General features: G+C 42.5%; 1 long non-coding RNA gene across 1 annotated transcript in view; it reads right to left on the reverse strand.

Moving 5' to 3' along the window:
* LOC143688585 (uncharacterized) overlaps nt 1–20,915 on the reverse strand; it is a 90,377-nt gene that overhangs the window by 68,746 nt on the left and 716 nt on the right. The gene's annotated exons all lie outside the window — the stretch shown is intronic.

Genomic DNA, 20,915 nt, shown 5'->3' on the forward strand with positions numbered 1-20,915 from the left:
GTGGGACAGAGATCCTGGAATGAGCTGAGACTCAGCATCAAGGGACTGAGAAAATCCCTAGAATGAGCTGAGAATTAACATCAAGGGATTGAGAGAACCTTTGCGACCAAAGGGGGAAGAGTGAAATGAGAATAAGTGTCAATGGCTGAGAGATTCCAAACAGAGTTGAGAGGTCATCCTGGAGGTTATTCTTATGCATTAAATAGATATCACCTTGTTGTTCAAGATGTAGTGGAGAGGCTGGAGGGAACTGCCTGAAAATGTAGAGCTGTGTTCCAGTAGCCATGTTTCTTGATGATGATTGAACAATGATATAGCTTTCACAATGAGACCCTGTGAATGTGAAAACCTTGTGTCTGATGCTCCTTTTAGCTACTATATCAACAGAAGAGTAGAACATATGGAATAAAAATAAATAATAGGGGGAACAAATGTTAAAATAAATTTAGTTTGAAATGCTAGTGGTAAATGAAAGCGAGGGGTGAGGGATATGGTATGTATAATCTTTTTTTTTTCTCTGTTATCGTTTTATTTCTTTTTCTGTTGTCTTTTTCTTTCTTTTTCTAAATCGATGCAAATGTTCTAAGAAATGATGAATATGCAACTATGTGATGATATTAATAATTACTGATTGTATATGTAGAATGGAATGATACCTTAATGTTTTGTTTGTTAATTTTTTTAATTAATAGAAAAAGTTAAAAAAAATTCTCACAATAATTGGGACTGTCAGTTTGATGGGCTAGACCTTTGATCTTGGGGCTTATCCTCATGAAACTTATTCCTATTTAGGAGAAGTGAAGCCTATTTATGATGATTCCTAAGAGTCACCCCCAGAGAACCTCTTTTGTTGCTCAGATGTGGCCTCTTTCTCTAAGCCAGCTCTGCAGGTGAACTCACTTCTCTCCCTCCTTTGTGGGACATGACTCCCAGGGGTGTAAATCTCCCTGGCAATGTGCGACAGGACTCCCGGGATGAGCCTGGTCCTAGCATTGTGGGTGCAAGAAAGCCTTCTTGGACCAAAAGGGTGAAGAGAAATGAAATCAAGTTTCAGTGGCTGAGAGATTTCAAATAGAGCTGAGAGGTAATTCTGGAGGTTATTCTATATAGTATCTAGATATCCCCTTTCAGTTTTTGGTGTATTGGAGTAGCTAGAGGGAAGTACCTGAAACTGTTGAACTTTAACCAATAGCCTTGATTCATGAAGATGATTGAATAACTATAGAGCCTTTCAGGTGTGACCGTGTGAGTGTGAAAACCTTATGACTGATACTCCCTTTAGATAGTGTATGGACAGATGAATTAAAAAAAAAAGACAAATAAATAAATAATGGGTGGTAGGAGACATGGGATGTTTTGGGTGTTCTTTCTCACTTTTATTTTGACTTTTATTCGTATTTGTATTATTTTTTAGAGCAATGTAACTGCTCAAAAATCGATTGTGATGAAGAATGCATAGCTATATCGTGATACTGTGAACCACTGATTATACGATTTGCATGATTATATTGTATGTGAATATATATTTCAATGAAATTGCATCTAAAAAACACTGTTGGCATTTTTACAGGGATTTCTTTGAATCTATATATCACTTTGGACATTGTGCTGGTTTGAAAGGACTTATGTACTCAAGAAAAGACCTGTTTTAATCAATCTTGTGGGAGCAAGTTTTTTTCTTCTTCTTCTTTCTGATTTTTTTTTTTTTTACTTTTTTTTTTTTTCAAGGGTGAGTGGAAGGCGTCTGCTTTATTGAGGATTTTTTTTTTTTACTTTTTTATTGTATAGGATAACATATATACAAAACAAAGAAATAAAAAACAATAGTTTTCAAAGCACTCTTCAACAAATAGTTACAGGATAGATCCCAGTGTTTGTTATGGGCTACCAAACAAACCTCTCAAATTTTTCCTTCTAGCTGCTCTAGCATATAGGAGGCTAGAAGGCTTAAATATATTTTTTGTCATCACAATCAAATTCTTTTCCTTCTTTTATTTTTGTGAAAAATAACATATATACAAAAAAGCAGTAAATTTCAAAGCACAGCACCACAATTAGTTGTAGAACATATTTCAGAGTTTGACATGGTTTAAATCCTAACTTCACTGTATAACTCCACCATCACCTTTGATCTTTCCATCCCTCTCTTTAGGGGTGTTTGGACTATGGCCATTCTAAATTTTTCGTATTGGAAGGGTCTGTCACTAATATGGGGTAGGGAGATGGAACTATCTGATGTTCTGGAGAGGCTGGGCTAGATTTCAGGACTTATCTGGACCAGGAACCCATCTGGAGTTGGAGGTTTCTGGAAAGTTACTCTAGTGCCTGGAACCCTTGTGGAATCTTATATATTGCCCTAGGTGTTCTTTAGGATTGGCTGAAATGGTCCTGGTTGGGGGTTGGCAGGTTATGATAGGTAGCAATGTCTAACTAAAGTTTGCTTAAGAGCAACCTCCAGAGTAGCCTCTTGACTCTATTTGAACTCTCTCTGCCACTGATACTTTATTAATTAACTTCTTCTCCCTCTTTTGGTCAGGATGGAATAGTTGATCCCACAGTGCCAGGGCAGGATTCATCCCCTGGGAGTCATCTCCCACATCACCAGGGAGATTTTCACCCCTGGATGTCATGTCCTATGTAGGGGGAGGGCAATGATTTTACTTGCAGAGTTGGGCTTAGAGAAAGTGAGGCCACATCTGAGCAACAAAAGAGGTCCTCTAGAAGTAACTCTTAGGCATGCCTATAGATAGCCTACCCTTCTCCACTACCTACATGAGGTTCATAAGAGTAAGCCTCAGAATCAAGGGCTTGGCCTATTGATTTGGGTGTCCCTAAAGTTTGACACAGTATCAGGGCATTTCCTGAGGGGAAGGTTTAATAGTTCCATATTCTTCCTCCCATCCCTCAGGGGACTTTGCCAATACTTTCTGATTATCTGCTTAATATACTCTAGGATGTATCTAGGCATTACAATAATCTATACAGGATTAAAGGGCCTCTTTCTTATTCTGGGCTCCCTGTGTTTCAATTGTTCAAATGAGCTATAAGAGAGGTTGAGTTAGCTTGTGTGCTACAGAAAATTTCAGTTCCAGACCAAATAAACCTTTCTTCCATTGGTCTCAAAGAGTATGTGTGGCTCTAAATTATAGACACTATCTTCCTTACCCCTGTATTCTGAATTACTTTGACCCCAACCTAATCGGCTTCATTGTTATCTCTAAATATCAGGTTACATGTATTTATTTATTTATTTTTATATTTATATATAAAACAGCCTCTCGAAATCCATAAATAATAATCACCACTCTATACTTAATGTGCCTGCTCTAAAAGCTTACAATCTAGGCCCATTTTCTTATACCCATTTTCTAAAGATGACCATACCATTGTTGTTCTTTTGTTTCTGGCTTATTTTATCTCACTAAATGTCCCACATGTTCATTCACATCATTGTATGCCTCACAACTTTGTTCATTTTTGTAGCAGCTCAACCTTCATTCATAAGTATACATCATCATTCGCCAAACTACTTCTCCGTCAGTGCATCTTTCAGCCACCTGCATTCATCAGGCATCATGTCTAGTGCCCAAAGTCCACAGTCCATCAACATTCTCAATTTTAGATAATTTTATTGATCCCAAGTGAAAGAAAACCAATAAACACACCCTCGCCAAATAGGAAATCTAAACCTCCTCTTAACTCTTGTCCCTCACCCCATTATTTACCTCTGCTGTTGCTGTGGTAGTGCTGATGTTTTCCTATTAGACATAGCCCATAGCATGCAATAGCAGTTTCTCCCCCGTACCCTGGACTTAAACACTCTTTAAGTGTTTAAGAGTGTTTAAGTACATGAATCATATCTTTGAAGTAATTCTTGCTAGGACTAATTCATAGTGTGAGTCAGTGGGATACGTAGGTCTGTACAACCCCTTTCAATCTTGTTCATCCTCAATATGGTAATATTACTTCTCAAACCACTAGAGAACCACCTTCACTTCTGTGTATTCCCTTACATTGGAGTTCAACCTCATTAGGTAACCGTTCACCCATCTCTAGCTTCTATGTATCTCTAGCCCCCTATATTCTATATTATAAGCCTCTAATTATACCTTTATGCTGGTCATAACAGCGGACTCATACAGTATCTGTCCTTTTATGTCTGGCTAATTTCACTCAGCATTATGTCCTCAAGGCCCATCCATCTTGTCATATGCAATGGTTTCTTTTAATCCCTATTCAGTACTATAGGTTGGAAACTTGATTAGGATATCTCCACAGGGATGTGACTCAATCAACTGTGGGTATTAAGCTTGATTAGATGGAGATGTGTCTCCACCCATTCTACGTGGGTCTTGATTTGTTTACTGGAATCTGATAAAAGAAGAAGTATTTTGGAGAAAGCTCCAGAATGACGGAGCCACCAGAGACAGAGTCCACCAGCCAGCAACCTTTGGAGATGAAGGAGAAAGCTCCCAGGGGAGCTTCATGAAGCAAGAAGCCGAGAGAGAAAGCTAGCAGATGTCGCCATTTTTGCCACATACCTTTCCAGTTGAGAGAAAAACGCTAAATGTCATCAGCCTTCTGGATCCAAGGTATCTTTTTCTGGATGACTTAGCTTAGACATTTTTATAGACTTGCTTTAATTGGAACATTTCTATGGACTAAAAACTGTTAACTTGCAACTTATTGAATTCCCTTTCTAAAAGCCATTCCACTTCTGGTGTATCGCATTCCGGCAGCTAGCAAACTAGAACAGACATTATTTTTATCTTAATAATAAATAAGTCTTAATAAAAAGACAATAAATTGTCTTCCAATCCATAAACACAAGATATCCTTATATTTAAGTATTCTTTATTTTTTTTCAGTACATTTTATAGTTTTCAGTGTAAAATCTTGCATCTCTTTGCTTATACAATTGCTTTTTAAATCAGATAAGGAAAGAAAAAAACTGTGCATTTATATTATCTTTTATAATTACATAATTACCTTTATGTATTCTTTTTTCCCCTTGTAGATACTGTCTAAGGTTCATTTGCTTTCAGCCTGAAGAACTTTCTTTAGAATTTCTTGTGAGGTAGTTCCTCTGGCAACAAACTCTCTCAGTTTTTGCTATTCTGGGAACATCTTTGTTTTGGCCTCACTTTTTATAAAATACATTTTTATTGATAAATCTTAACACAAACATTCCATACATGGTGTGCAATCAGTGGCTCACAATATCATCACATAGCTGTGTATTCCAGCTATGAATGATTTTTTTTTTTTATCATCACCATGATCATTTTTTAGGACATTTGTATCACTCCAGAAAATAAGTAAAAAGAAAAAACATTTAGCCTCTGATGTTTTTCCTGGGGTGAGGCAACTTTTGATCTGGCCAGTCATCCTGAAATGACAGTGGTTTGGGTGGGATTCAATTTGACTTTCTCTTTCCCTGACCACACCCACTGTTAAACTCCACTAATTGTTCCTGATTGCTCTATTGTTTTCAGCAACACTCTGGGGCATATACAGCTCTATGGAGTAAAACAATCAAATTCCGGCTCTTTTGCAGGGATATGTGCATAAACCAGTACTGAGATTTGTTCTCACCCAGGCTGTCCTCTCAGCTGTCTCCCTGCCCCGTTTTGTCCAGCAGTCCCGGCAGCCTGCAGCGCAGCCTGTGTGCTGAAGGATTCCACCAGTGCCCTCCCAGTTGCCTGTCACCATACCCTCCTCTAAGAGGCTTTAAGCTCTCCACACACCACTGAAAATGAAGTCAGGTCTTTGGGAAGAGATTAGGAGCTATCTGCTACCGCATGCCTCTCTGCCCAGGCGAAATCTCTGAACCATGGATATGGAGTTGGGAATGGGGACAAAGCTGCACTTCTCTCCAAGCCAAAGCCCTACTCGAGGAGCTGAGCACTTGTTGGATATCGGGGGCAGACCCTTCCGGTCTTCTCAGCTTGCCTCTTCCAGCAGGGAACCACCATCTTAAAGCCAAAGCCAAGGCAATTGGGGTCCAATTTTCTCAGTGGCTTTATACCCAGGGTAGAACTTCTATCCTACCCTTGAGGCTGGGCAGAAGAAGGTAGCTGGGGGCAAAATGACAAATGGGAGGTCCTGACCCCCCTGGGAAGTGAGCCCTCTGACCATGAGGTGGGGGGAGGGAGCCCAGGGGACCCTAAAGGGAGCCTTGTGCTCTTGACCCCGCCCATCTGCAGTGGATTTAAGCCCCTGAGCTGGTGGAAGGGAGGGAGGGGTAGGTCCTGGCTCAGAGACCACAGAGTCTCACTGTCCCAGAGCACCAGGATTTTCTTAAATGAAATTTTCTTCCTTTGCCGTCTGCCTCCAGGATCTTGTGAGAGAGACTCTAGACAGTTGTCCTTCTATCATTTTCACCATTTCCTTCTGGGAGCAGGTCCAGGGAGCTCTTCACACAGTGGTGCTGGAAGTAGGAATCTTGGTCACTGACTTTTACACTCAAGGAGTCCAGAAAGCAGAGAACTGGGAGGCGTAGGCTGGTTCCTGGCCCCCAGGCTGGGGCTGTTGACCTTGTTGGGAGGGAGACCCAGAGTCCTGGAGTGAAGAGGAGGGGCCAACTCGGCCCCCTGTCACATCACAGTTCCACGGGGGGGAGCAACACACCCAGGCGGGTCACCCTGGATACCAGGAACCTGAAAACGTGGGATCAGGTGAACTCCCCTTTGCTACTTTAATCGTTCCCCAGGGAGTCTCGTGCCTGATCTACCCCCACCTCCACCTCGCGGCTAACCCTCATTTGTACCCAGTTATCCAGTTTTTCAACTTTAGAGTTTTGTAATCACAAAAGACAGCCCCTAGTGTTTATGGTAAGAAAAAATTAAGTTTAGCTTTCACACAAGATGGTGCAGGATGAGAGAAACAGAATTCATTAGTCAAAGGGCTGCAAATGGCTCATACTGGTCTTGCAGGCAGGGAAAGGGGAGGGCTGCTGATACAGGCTTAGAATTGGCAACAAATCATTACATAGGTAAAAAAAAAAGTTTAGATAAGTATCCGCCAGGGTCACTGAAATGTAAATTGTAATAAAAAATGGGAACCTTTGGCGGGAAATTTGAATTAGTTAGACTATCCAGATAGGCTGTAAACTCTGGGGTATCCAATCAGTGGAGAAACAGGGGAGAGGACCTGCATGCTAAGCTTAGGGTATAAAATATGTGGCATTCCCATCTATGTGATGATATTAAGAATTACTGATTGTATATGTAGAATGGAATGATTTCTAAATGTTGTGTTAGTTAATTTTTTTAATTAACAAAAAAAAATCTGTGGCATTCCATCACTCGGCATGCTGGCCATCTTTCTTTCTTTTTTTTTTTTTTTTTGCTGAGTGCCCATTCTTGCAAGATCATGAATAAATTCTTCTCCACAATCAGATGAGTGTTTGTTCTCTTTCAGTTATGGCTTTCTATCTAACATTATTAATGAAGGGTCTTGGGTCAGCCTAGAACGAACCCACCCCAAGACCAAAGTTATTTCGATAACCAAAACAGGATCTATCCAATGTGGGGCTGCCTGACATGCAGAGTTTGGCTTCGATTTTACCCTACAAGTCACCTGTACCTCTTCATAATGCTCTCTATTTTCTTACCTGTGATCAAGCATGTAATCGATCTGTGCATACCCAATAAGTAATCACCTGTAATCACATCATCTGGGGCCACTTGCTCATGATCCTAAACCCTGCCCATCTTTTCTCCAATTAAACTATCAGAATGACTGCAGTTTGGTGAGACAGATTTTGGGCCGCTAGGCCATCTGCTCTCCCACTTTGCACCGAGTAATGAGCTCTTTCTCTCTTTAAAACCCCAGTGACTCAGGAACTGGTTATTGAGTGCATCAGGCAAAAAAATCCATGGCTTTTGCCCAGTAATAGTTCTAATCCAGGGATGAGCCAGCAGACTGAAGTCGCCTTTTTTATGTCTTGTTTTAAAGACATTTAATCACATTCCCCTTCAGCAGCGACATAAAAATATCTCACTCCTGTATTTCTTAACCTAGGGAGCCACGTCCTCAGTCTGAAGGTTTTGATCTTGAGCTGCCCCATGGTAATTTGACATGTTGCTTGGAGAGCTTCAAAGGAACATCTTCCAGAGTCTACACATGCTTGTCTCAGTACAGACAGGAGAGTGGCCCCTCCCTGGCTCCAACCCCACCTCGGTGTCCTGCCCTGAGGTGAGGAAACCCTCCAGGGACGGCTTTCACACATTCCCATGGACTCGGGACAGGTGGGCTCAGAGAATGCGTTGGATTGAGGATGGTGTTGGAGACGGGCCCTGGGAGAGGTGGCCTTGCTTGTTAAGAACTTTGCCTTTTCCTTCCCCAACTGTCTCAAAAGACTGAACGCTCTTGAGAAAGAATCTCATGAGAACATGATAACAGTAAGAAATATTAACTGCCAAAAATAGCTTTGTTCATGAATTTAAGCAATTCTCCCCACCCCACCCCCAATCTCAATTCTCATTCCGGCTGACAAGTCAATTCCTGGTAAGGAAACGTGTATTCAAACAGCCAAACAAAAAGAAAAAAGAAAAAAACCTCATACATCCCATACCCTTACCCCTCCCTCTCTTTGACCACTAGTATTGCAATCATCCTGATTTTTTTCTAACCCTAAGCTCCCCTATTATTTATTTATTTTTTTTGTCCTTATTTTTTACTCATCTGTCCATACTCTGGATAAAGGTTTTCACCATCACACGGTCACATTGTAAATGCTATATAGTTATATAATCATACAGGGGAAGATTAAAATATTTTCAGACAATCACTGAGAAAATTTATGACTAAGAGACTGGCTCTGCAAGAAATACTAAAGGGAGCAGTACAGGCAGCCAGGAAAAGGCAAGAGAGAGAGGTGTGGAGAAGAGTGTAGAAATTAAGACTAATGACAAAGTTAAAAAGAGAAAAACAATTAGCTATGACATATAAAATCCAAATGACAAAATGGCAGAAGTACTGCCTTTACAATAATAACATTAAATGTCAATGGATTAAACTCCCCTTTCCAAAAATGTAAACTGGCAGAATGGATTAAAAACCAAGACCCAACTATATTCTATCTACAGGAGACTTGGGTCTAAAGCATTCTTCATTTCAAGAATCAAGGCTACTGGATTGATTTTTAAAACAATTGTATAAAGATATAACATTTACAGTGTGACTACATGATTGTGAAAACCTTGTGTTTGATGCCTCTCAGCAGTGTCTTTGCTGCACTCCATAAACTTTGTTACGTTATGTTTTCATTTTCATTTGCCTTGAGATATGTACTGATTTCTCTTGTAATTTCCTCCTTGACCCACTGGTTGTTTAAGAGTGTGTTGTTGAGCCTCTATATATTTGTGAATTTTCTGGCCCTCTGCCAGTTATTGGTTTCCAACGTCATTCCATTATGATCCAAGTAAGTATTTTGTATGATTTCAATCCTTTTATATTACTGAGACTTGCTTTGTGACCAAGCACATGGTCTGTCCTTGTGAATGATCCATGAGCACTTGAGAAAAATGTGCATCGTGCTGTTGTGGGGTGTAATGTTCAGTAAATGTCTGTTAAGTCTAGTTCATCTATTGTATTATTCAAATTATCTGTTTCTTTATTGATCCTCTGTCTAGATACTCTATCCATTGATGAGAGCAGGGAATTGAAGTCTCCAACTATTATGGTAGAGGTGTCTTATTTCTCCCTTCAGTGTTGTCAGTGTTTGCATCTTGTACTTTGGAGCACTCTGACTTAGTGCATAAATATTTATGATTGTTATGTCTTCTTGGTGAGTTGTTCCTTTTATTAACACAGTGTCCTTCTTTGTCTTTTTTAACTGTTTTACATTTGAAGTCAAATTTGTCAGAGTAGTATAGCTACTCCTGCTCTTTTCTGATTGCTGTTTGCATGAAATATCTTTTCCCAGCCTTTCACTTTCAACTATTTTTGTCCTTGGGTCTAAAGCAAGTCTCCTGTAGATAGAATATAGTTGGGTCTTGTTTTTTCAATCCATTCTGCCAATTTATGTTTTTGGAAAGGGGAGTTTAATCCATTAACATTTAATGTTATTACTGTAAAGGCAGTACTTCTACCATTTTGTCTTTTGGATTTTATATGTCATAGCTAATTGTTTTTCTCTTTTTAACTTTACCATTAGTCTCCATTTCTACACTCATCTCCACACCTCTCTCTCCTGCCTTTTCCTAGCTCCCCGTACCGTGCCCTTTAGTATTTCTTTCAGAACCAGTCTCTTAGTCATAAATTTTCTCAGTGATTGTCTGAAAATATTTTAATTTCCCCCTCATTTTTAAAGGACAATTTTGCTGGATGTAGAATTCTTAGTTGGCAGCTTTTCTCTTTTAGAATCTTAAATATGTCATATCACTGCATTCTTGCCTCCATGGTTTATGCTGAGAAACTCACACACAGTCTTATTGGGCTTCCCTTGTCTGTGATGGATTGATTTTTTCTTGCTTTCAAAATTCTCTCTTTCTCTTTGACATCTGACAATATGATTAGTAAGTGTCTTAGAGTATGTCTATTTGGATCTATTCTTTTTGGGGTATGTTGCACTTCTTGGATCTGTAATTTTATGTCTTTCATAAGAGATGGGAAATTTTCAGTGATTATTTCCTCCATTAGTCTTTCTCCTTCTTTTTCCTTCTGGGACACCCACAACATGCATATTTGTGCATTTCATGTTGTCATTCAATTCCCTGAAACCTTGCTCATATTTTCCATATATTATCTTTTGCATGTTAGATTTCAGATGTCCAGTCCTCTAGTTCACTAATCCTTTCTTCTGCCTCTTCAAATCTACGGTAGGTTTCCATTGTTTTTTTCATCTCTTCTATTTTCCTTTCATTCTTTTAAGTTCTGTGATTTGTGTTTTTCAAACTTTTGAGTTCTTCTTATTGTTCACCCAATATCTTCTTTATATCTTCCCTCAATTCATTGATTTGATTTTTGACGAGATTTTCCATGTCTGTTCAAACATCCTGAATCAGTTGTTTTAACTCTTAATCTTATTTGAGTTGTTGGTTTGCTCCTTTGACTGGGTCATATCTTCGATTTTCCTAGTATGACATTATTTTTTGCTGACATCTAGGCATTTGATTTCCTTAATTAGTTTATTCTGGAGGTTCTTTTCCCTCTTTCACCTAGGATTTTCTTCCTGGATGACTTTGTTTTCTATCTGTTCTTTGACATTCAGTTCATCTTATTCTAGATCTCTAGCATAGGTTCAATTTAACTGATCAGAAGTTTTCAGTTCTTGTTTTTTTGTTTCTTCCTCTGCATATATGGAGCCTTTTTTTTTTTTTGAGGAGGGTGTCCTCAGATATCACAGATCCAAGTCTAATTTTCCCAGACCAGACAGGCCCATATCTCAGGAGGAGAGAGTAGCCAGCATCAGTTTTCCCTGAGGGTGAGACGCAGCAGGTTGTAAGACTTTCCTATGAAGCCTCTAGACTCTGTGCTTTTCCTTTCCTACCCAGCATGTGGTGCTTGTCTGCTTGTGGCTTCCCAGCACGGTAAAATGATATGGTGTCTTTAATCTCAGCAGACTCTTCCTGCCAGGGGAGTGTTTGAGACAGAGGTGACATAGTGGGATGGCTTTAATTGCTTTAGTTTTCCATTCCCTTGGGCCTGCATTCCTTGAAGGAAGAATTCCACTTGAGCTGGGTCGCACCATTCTCCTGAGGAAGAGACACCCTTTAGGGAATTAACTCCTTTCATCTGACTAGTTACTTTGTCTCTCAGACAAGCTTAATTCTGCCCTTGCCTGGGGCAGTGCTGGAGCCTGAGAGTGCTTCCATTTCTATCTAATGAGCTATTAAGGATTAGAAAAAAGAAAAAGATAAAAAAAAAAAAGCCTTTTCAGAGTCTGACGTGCTCCTCGGGTTTGCCAATCAAGAGCTTAAGTTAGTATGTGGCTCTATGTATCTCCAGGCTCTATGTGACCCTGTTCTTGGGATCCAGCCTTTTTACAGTATTTTGTGCTGTCCGACTCAACCTCTCCTTTTTTTTTTTCACCAGCCCTACCCCCTCTCTGCCTGGGAAAAATCCCCTAGTACCTTTAGTGCTTATTCCAGGTTTCTCTGTGCTGGGGAGCCTATTCTCAAATGTCAGAATTTGTTAATTAATTCTGCAACTGGAGCTTGGTTGCGCTAAGCCCTTGCTGCTAGTAAAGTCAGTTTCCTGTCCCCTCTGGGAACCAGCCTGCTGTGCCCGTGGGGGAGGGCGCTGGCCTGTGTGCCTTTGGGGACTTACAGTTCCGTGTGGGGTCTCAGTCATTCCACCTGGTCCAGACTGTGTGTCTGGTCATGATGTCCCCCAGCAGTTGTTCTGTACTGTTCCTGGCTATTTACTAGCTGCTCTGGAGGACAAACTAAATTCCACACCTCACTAAGCCGCCATCTCGCCCCAGTTGCCTTCTTTTTCTTTTCTGATTTGTGGAAATACCCCTAGTTGCATACACCATGTCTACATTCATCTCTAAGAACTTTGGAGAATATGTAGGTGGACGGGTGTATAAATCTTGACGTTGTAGCTGTAAAACTCCCATAGTTTTGGTTTGGTCGTAGTCCTCACGCCAGGCTCCTGGTTGCAGCAAGGGCACCCACTCCTGGGGCTGAGACTTGCCCTTCTTCAAAGAGGAGCTGGGTCCCGAGTTCCATTAAAGGGACTTTAAGTGTGCATACCAGATTGAAGGTGTGGTTAATTCTCCGTGTGAACAATGCAGCTGTTTGAGAGGAAACAATTCCTAGGACCAAAGAGGATTATCCCTTTTCTGGAGACAGTTACCTGGAGAAGTGGACCATGTACCCATGCTCAGATGAGGTCACCAAATAAGGGATGGGGTGGTGCAGCCTGCCCCTACCCCATGCTGCCAGGGGGCCAGGCCACTGGAGGAGCTTTGGAGGATTTTAAAGGGATGCTGCCTCCAGTCCCCAAGGCTCCAGGCTCTCAGCACACCTCTCGGGCTACTTGCTCCAGTCCCCTCTGTGGGAATGAGATGAGGCTGCATGTGGGTATGGGTAGGGCCCCCTGACACGTTTCCTCACACCCCTAGCTGAGGGGGCCCCACCTTCAGGGAGATGAGGCTGCCTGCCTCTCAGGTTGCTCCTATTATCCCTGCCAATAAAGCTGACAGCGATATAAATGGGCAACATGTACACATTTTACATATCTCTATTAAGTCATTGCACGACACGTTGGGAGTTGCAAAGATATGTATAAAAACGTTGTTAGTCACTGAAGAATTCAGCTGCCAAGTTTGTTTTTCCATGAGGCATCCCATTCGTACATTTCAATGCTCTTCTTTTCAAATTACCAACAGACCTCCAAAGCGTACATTCAAATGTTTCAATGAGAAATGAGTGAACAAACAAAAACAAAGAAATGAAGATGGAAGCCTTCCAGCCCACATCTGTCCGTGTCCTCTTCCTGACTCCTTCCTGGCTGAAGCATCTACTTTACTGGAGAGCATCGCAGGAACTCGAGGGTCTTTATGAGCAGATCCCTGAGCTACAACACGCGTGGGTAAACTTGAGAGGAGCCACACAGTCATGCAGATTCTGGGGAAAGTCACCTTGTTTAGAGGACGGGGGAGGAGTGGAAGTCGGATTGTGCTGTAACTACCTGGAATGCCTTTTCTGATTTCCAGGAACTATTTTTAAAGGTTTGAGCCTGGGAGCTGACATTCTCCAGGGAGGGAAGAAACCTCTTGCAAAGTGTTTGCATTTGATCTAAAAATTCTGTCTCTTTCTCTCTTTTCTTGGGGGAGGTGGTGGTGGGAGTGGGGGTTTGAGTTTACCCTATTGGAATTTAGCCCACTAGAATTTTTTTAAATAAGCTTTTTTAGAAAAAGATCATTTGTAGATTCATATGCAGTTACAAAAAGAAAATATGTGCATATGTGTATACATAACTTTCACAATCTACTGGTGTCGTTATTTTACCAGTTTAAATGGAATATAGTAACCTTAACATCTTTACATCCCTTTTCTCTCTCCTCCCCCACTTGTAATTTCTTAAATATTTCCTGTGCACACATGTAGAACCACTTATGACAGTTATAGTTTTTGCTCTACTGTTGAACACAACTTGGAAAACTCAAGAGATAAGGAAAGTCTATCCCATTTAATGATAATTTTGCTTACCATTTTTTTTTTTCTTCCTTCCTCATGTTCCGGTGTTTGTTCTTTTATTGTTTCCTTTCTGTTTTAAGAGCTTCTTTTAGCTGTCTTTTAGGGTAGTTTGTTGGTGATAAATTCTCTCAGTTTTTCCTCATCTGAGAATGTCTTGCTTTTTCTCTTCATTTTTACTGGGTGTAGAATTCTGGTTGGCAGTTCTCTTCTGATAGCACTTGAAAAATATGGTGCCACTCCTTCTGGCCTTCATGGCCTCTCATTTATTTCTCATTAATGAGAAATCCTCTGTCATTTGAGTTTTTTCCCCTGTTGATAAGGTGTCATTTTTCTCTGGCTGCTTTCATTTTTAGGTTGTAGAAGTTTAGTTATGATGTGACTCAGAGTGGATTTCTTTAGGTTTATCCTTTTGAAAGTTTGCTCAACTTCTTGAATCTGTGGGTTAATGTCTTTTGCCAAATTTGGAAAGATTTCAGCCATTATTGCTTTGAGTACTCTTCTGTCCCCTCTTTTTCCAGAATTCCAAAGAAACAACTGTTTGTTATAGTCCCACATGTCCCTAATACTCAATTCATGTTTTCCAGTCTTATTTTTTCTGTTTTTCACCTTGGGCAATTTCTATTGTTCTATCTTAAGGCTTACTGATTTATTTCCTCTTTCAAGTCTATTTTACTATTGAGTCCATCCATTAAACTTTTAATTTTTATTATTACATTTTTCAGTTCTAAATTTCCATTTGGTTCTTTGTTATATCTTCTATTTCTTTGCTGGGATTTTTCTATTTCCTTGTTGAGGCTTTCAGTTTTTTCATGTTTCAAACATGTTTGTAAATGTCCTTTGAACTATTTTTATCATGGCTGCTTTAAAATCTTTGTCAAAGTATTTCAGAAATGATAGAATACACATCTTGTTGTTGGTGTCTATAAATTATCTTTTTCACTCAGTTTCAAACCTTCCCGATGCTTGGCATGACAAGGGATGTTCAGTTGAAACCTGGGCATTTTTGTATGGTGTTATGTGACTCTGGCTTCTGTTTTAGCCGGCTTCCTCTGATGACATTCCAGCAGTGGAGATGGGACACTGGCTCCTTACTGCCCAATGTGGGTTAAAGTCCATGGCCCCCACTCAGTCTCCAACGACACCTAAGCTGCGGGGCTCTCATTACCACAGGATGCATAGGTGCGAGATTGGGCTTCCTATGTCCTCACGTCTCCACTGACAACACAGTGGGGTGGGGGGGAGGCTTATTACTGTTGGGAAGTGGTACAAGCCCTGACTCTCTCCCTGGCCTCCTCTGAGCCCACCCCACTGGAGCGGGAGAGGGAACCTCATATTGCTGGGGGAGGGGTGGTGGTAAAGATCAGCCCCACATTGTTTCCACTGACAATGTATGGGGATCCTCTTACTGGTCAATGGGGATGAAAACGGCTGCTCCCTACTTCTCTGACAGCAACCCTAGAGGGGGGATGGGAGAGCTTTGTTGCAGCCCCATGAAGGGGGAATTCACTTGGCTCTACTGGTGTGGATAGAGATAGAGCCACAGATTTTTCCGCAGTGTTTGGCTGAGTAGAGTGGGAGTTGTTAAGGTCTTTTGCACCTGTTGGCATTTCCAGGTTGCTGACTTCTTCAGTCCTGTGTCTGGGATATATGAGGCAAAAAGAAAATAGGGGGAATTCACCACTGTATTGTTTCTTGGGTACGGGGTCCCTAGCTGGTTTGCCTTCTTCCCACCTTCCAGAATCTTCCATGTTTGTATTATATATGAAGTCCAGGATATTATGCTGTACTTAGCAGGAAGACTAGGGAAACGCATGTCTAATCCATTGTCCAGGAAGAAAAGAACCAATAATTCTGTTTTTAACTAGTTTATCATTAAGTTTTTCTACTGCTTTTACAATTAAGCTCTTATTTGCGGGGACACAAGACAGCCAGTTTCCTTTTAATAACTATTCACATGTATAGAACTCTTTTCTATACAAGCTTATTGTGTTATAAATGTGGACACAGTTCTGGTTTTTCCTGTCCACACAGTGGCCAGCAGCCCAATCAGTCCAGAATGAGCTTCCACCTCCCTGAAGGTTGACCACAGGTGGGCGTGCTTTTTCACTTTCTTCATGTTAGAGTTATCTTGGCTGGTCTTTCCTTATTGTACAAAGGCAAGAGCAGCGTCCTGGAGTAAATGGTGTCTCCTGGATATAAATTAGATGCAGCATAACTGTGGTTCATCGTGTGCTGTGTAAATGGCACCCTCTGAGGCACAGTGATGTCACTGAGGCCCCCTGGCGTTGTGCAAAGAGCTGGCCTCAATGGTGCACGTGCTCAGGGGTCCCAGCTTACCCATTGGGGAGCCCACAAAATGACAAGGTGACTTGTTTATTCAAACTAAATGATTTCCATTTAATGTTGGGTTCAGTGTATAGAAGTTACTTAGCTATGTATTTTGTTTCTATCACAAGTATTTCTTTCTATCACAGAATTTTAAAAATTTATTTATTAATTAAAAAAATTTAACAACAAACGAACAAAAACATTAACATATTCATCGTTTCTTAGAACATTTTCATCAATTCCGAAAAAGAAATAAAAAGACATCAGAAAAAGAAATAAAACGAAAACAGAAAATAAAATTATACCTGCCATACCCCTTACCCCTCGCTTTCATTGATCACTAGCATTTCAAATTAAATTTATTTTAACATTTTTCCCCCTATTATTTATTTTTATTACATATGTTCTACTTGTCGGTTGACAAGGTAGATAAAAGGAGCATCAGACACAAGGTTTCCACAATCACACAGTCACATTGTGAAAGCTATATCATTATACAATCATCACCAAGAAACATGGCAGCTCTACATTTTCAGGCAATTCCCTCCAGCCTCTCCATTACCTCTTGAATAACAAGGTGCTATCTACTTAATGTGTAAGAATAACCTCCAGGATAACCTCTCTACTCTGTTTGGAATCTCTCAGCCATTGACACTTTGTCTCATTTCACTCTTCCCCCTTTTGGTCCAGAAGGTTTTCTCAATCCCTTGATACTGAGTCTCAGCTCATTCCAGGATTTCTGTCCCACATTGCCAGGAAGATCCACATCCCTGGGAGTCATGTCCCACATAGACAGGGGGAGGGTGGTGAGTTTGCTTGTTGTGTTGGCTGCAGAGAGAGGCCACATCTGAGCAACAAAAGAGGCTCCATCAGGGGTGACTCTTAGGCCTAAATTTTAAGTTGGCTTGACCTATCCTTTGCGGGCTTAAGTTTCATATGAACAAACCCTAAGACTGGGGGCTCAGCCTATAGCTTTGGTTGTCCCTACTGCTTGTCTATCACAGAATTTTTAATTTGGAAAACAGCCAATATTTTTATTCAAAGAGTCCTAGAATATTAAAGATGGAAGGGAAAATAGAGGACATCTGCAGCAGTGTTTCCCAAAGTGTGCTCCACAGGACAGCAGTCCTCAGCGTACCCTGTGAAAAGGGTTCTGAGGTCAAAGGCGTTGGGAAGCACGTCATGCTGTATTGATCTCTCCCTCCTTCCTTGGAGAATCACACTTCTTAATCCCTTGTTGAGGCTCTGAGATGGTCTGCAGTCAATAACCTGTTTAGGATTGTCTGACCTAATGATTCCCAATTTATTTGACGTTCTTACCCCTGGTTTGTTACGTGCAGGACACGTTTTGGGAACGCATGATTTATTCCCGCATCCTCACTGCGTTCTTGAATAAATGCAGAATCCCCAAAGTTGAGAACTTCGTGGGTCTCAGGCCTCGTGCTTTTCCCTCGGGCAGCTCAGTCTCGGTCTTCGTGTCCTCCTGAAACAAACTGCCACAAACTGGGTCACTTAAAACAACAGGCATTTATTCTCCCATCGTCTTGGAGGCCAGAAGCTCTCGGGAGGAGTCTGTTCATGGCTCCTCCTGGCATCTGGTGTTGCGATTCTCCTCAGGGTCCGGGACTTGTGGCAGCACGATACCAATCCCTGCCTCTGTCTTCACACGGCCGTCAGCCCTTTGTGTGTGTCACATCCAAATCATCCACTCATTAGGACACTGGTCATCGGATTCGAGCCCATTCATACATTCATCTTAACTTCAATACATCTGCCAAGAGCCTGTTTCCAAATTAGGTCACGTTCACACGTTCTGGATGGACTCTCATTTTGAAGGGACATTATCCAATCCCACATGGTCTCCCTTTTTTGTCTCCTGAGGTGTTAGAGCTTCATGTGGGACACCCCCAACCCTGTGGAGTGCCCATGTCAGGTGTCCTCGCTGCAATCAGCCTCTGCAATTTTAGCAAAGCATAAGGACCTGCAACAAAGCGCATCAGGGAGGAAGGCTGGGCACCAGGGGCTCTCTGGTGGGTGGGTGGGTGGGGGGCCTGCGGGGACAGAGGCTTGGAGAGGGCTCAAGAGACATGTCACAGTGAGGACATAGAGGACGCCACTGATGGATCAGTTGGCCTCACTGAGTCAGGGGGCAGGCGGAAGTGGAAGGGACTGGACTGTTAAGATAATTGAGTGGGTGCTGAATCTGTTAGCTAGGCTGGGACGGAATAGCAGGATGGGAGGGGGCAGAGGATGGCCAGGGCCTGCAGCTCCTGGGGGCTGGGGTGCAGTGACCGGCCTTGGAGATGGAGCCAGGGCAAGGCCCGTGGCCACAGCCAGAAGCACCCCACGCACAACAAAGCTACCAGGGCCTGCGCCCTTGAGATGCGGAAGGCAGAGCAGGGCCACTCGCAGTGCGGCGCCTTCTGGGCAGTCTCCCACGCTGCAAGTTACAGCTGGCACCAGTAGGGCAGGGAGGCCTCCAAGTGAGTCAGTGTTTCGGAAGAACACAGTTTTGGGGATGTGTGAGAGAGGCGGAGAGGGCACTTGGGAGATGGGGAGAGTTTGAAAGTTGGTGATTCATAAGTCGGTGTGCTAACATTCATAGTTATTTATTTTTAGTGCTCTTTATTGTGAAATATAACAAAGGAACAGAAAAAAATCTATAAAACATAAATGTGCAGCTTAAGTGATTGTTGCAAAATGAAGACCAGTACTACACCACAACTACCCCCAAGTGCCCGCTGGCCCCCAGTGGAAACCACCATCTTCTTGCTTTCCTTTAGGTGTTAATTAATTATGCATCCCTAAGCAATGAAGTTTAATTTGACCTGTTTTGGGACTTTCTTAAGTGGAATCGAGCAGTGTGGCCTCATTGGTTCCATACTGTTAAATCTGTCCAACTCCATGCATGAAGCCAAAGTTAGTTCTTGCTCTATGAGTTGGTTTCTGTGTTATGAGTGTGCCTGCTCTGTGAGCTCCTCAACTGCAGATGGACCTTGGGGCTGGTGCAGTCCTGGCTGTCCTGGGCAGTGCTGTGTGCATTTTGCCCAGATTCCCTGGTGCTCCTGAACCTACATTTCAGGAGTGACCATGTGGGCCACATGTGTTTAGCTTTTACCAGAGCCCGCTGACGTTTTTACGAAAATAGTGGTACCAATGCACACTTGCACAAAAATGCCCTGGAGAAAGTGAAGGTACGGATCTGAAGAGGCCAGAAGAGGCTGAAATGAGAAGATTCTGGCAAAGCAGGCAGGGCCTATGTCACGCTGGGTAGGGCAAGCCAAACTGAGGGTTATGGACCAGGTACTCAGGGAAAGGGGGAACCAGTGGGGGGTTTGAGTACAGTAGGAGTGAGGTCAGATTTGTGTTCCTATAACATGATTCCAGCTGCCAGGTGCAGACCCGAGTCAGGGAGGAGGAATTCGGGTAGCTGGCCAAGTGGTCCAGCCTCCAGAAGGCTGTGGGCCTTGGGCAGGAGAGAGCAGGAATGGGTGGGCCTTCTGCAGGCTGATGTGAGGGCCGTGGCCATCTCCAGTGCAATCTGTGACTTGGTGAAGACAACTGTCCACCTTTTATATTTTCCTCTGGAGGAAATGCTGCTTTTCCTTCTTTAGAGATGCCATTGAGGATGTAGAGAACTAGTAATGAACTTGGATGCCAAGCACTGGGGAGGTGGGATTCTTGTTCATAATTGAATCTCCTCAGGCTCTCAGCCTGAGGACTGAAGGAATGAGCAAGTGAAAATGTTAAACCATGATAGGCAACTTTAGGTTGATTTCGCCTTCTGACTTCTAGTCACCCACTACTTAGGGGAGAAAGGGGGTGCTGTGAGTTGGCATCCCTGGGAAAGGCTCCGAAGGAGAAATCCTCTTCCACCTTCAAGAAGCCCAGAGGGTCTTGAAGGTGGAAGAGGATCTGGTTTGGAGGGAGAACATTCCTGGCAGAAGCCATGACGGTCCAGAAATGCAGGAAGAAGCATGATGGGTCCATCAAGGGCACTCGCTTGGAGGACCTTGGGCTGGAATGAGGAATTTTAGTTTGATCTGATCCTTGATTGCAGTGAAAATCCATCAACAATTTAATATACTCTTTCAGTGCTTCACGCCCATGATCTGGTTCATGGGCTGGGCAGAAGAAGGTGACCAGCGGCGGGAGAGGAGATGGGTACCCGCCAGCAGGCCCCGCTGCTTTCTATAGTCGCGCCGCGCCGGGAGGTGGCGGTGTGGTGGCGCATGAGTGGACAGGGAATGTTCAAGTTCAAGCACCGGGTTCGGAGGCAGCTTCCCGACATTCAGGTTTCGTTATTAACTTATAAAAGGCCAGCTGAAACGCTGCGGGCGCAGTCTGCGCTGCCGGAGGGCTGGCTCCCACGCTGCCGCCAGCATCCTGCCTGAGTTCACCGGATGGGGGGAGGCGGGTGGGGGGGGGGGA

Source organism: Tamandua tetradactyla, chromosome 6 (genome assembly GCF_023851605.1).
Source record: "Tamandua tetradactyla isolate mTamTet1 chromosome 6, mTamTet1.pri, whole genome shotgun sequence".
Lineage (NCBI taxonomy): Eukaryota > Metazoa > Chordata > Mammalia > Pilosa > Myrmecophagidae > Tamandua > Tamandua tetradactyla.